The following is a 469-nucleotide window of genomic DNA, read 5'->3' as shown; positions in this document are numbered from 1 at the left end:
CCGGGGCCGGGCGTCAATAAAATCGATCTGTGCCCCAGATGCGGATGCTGGCGGAGAGCTGCGGCACCGCTCTGTCCCTGCAAGAGGCCCCGGGCAAAGGCAGCTCCGCTGGGCCAGCGCCTCTCCACGGGCTCATAACCAGGTCATGACCTTGGGACAGGCAGTGGAAGGCAGAGACAGCATCTCTCTCCCAGGGATGCAGCTGGACCCCGCAGGAACCCCGGCAGACCCGGGGACACGCCAGGTGGGATGGCCAGGAGCTCTGCTGGGGCAAAGGACCTGCTCAGGGAGCTGAAGGAGGACCTGCATGGATGGGTCCTGCGGTGGAAAGGGACTCATGGGACCACAGGTGAACACCCCGTGTCTCGCCGCACCAGCCCTGCAGGGCTGTCCTTGTGCCAGCACCAGGTCCCTCCGCTGTGCACCCTGTTCTTCCGAGCGTCCCCAGAGCCCCAGCCCTCTGTGAGCA

This window comes from Fulmarus glacialis, unplaced genomic scaffold (genome assembly GCF_000690835.1).
Source record: "Fulmarus glacialis isolate BGI_N327 unplaced genomic scaffold, ASM69083v1 scaffold32847, whole genome shotgun sequence".
NCBI classification, from domain to species: domain Eukaryota; kingdom Metazoa; phylum Chordata; class Aves; order Procellariiformes; family Procellariidae; genus Fulmarus; species Fulmarus glacialis.
Note: the sequence above shows the minus strand (reverse complement) of the source record.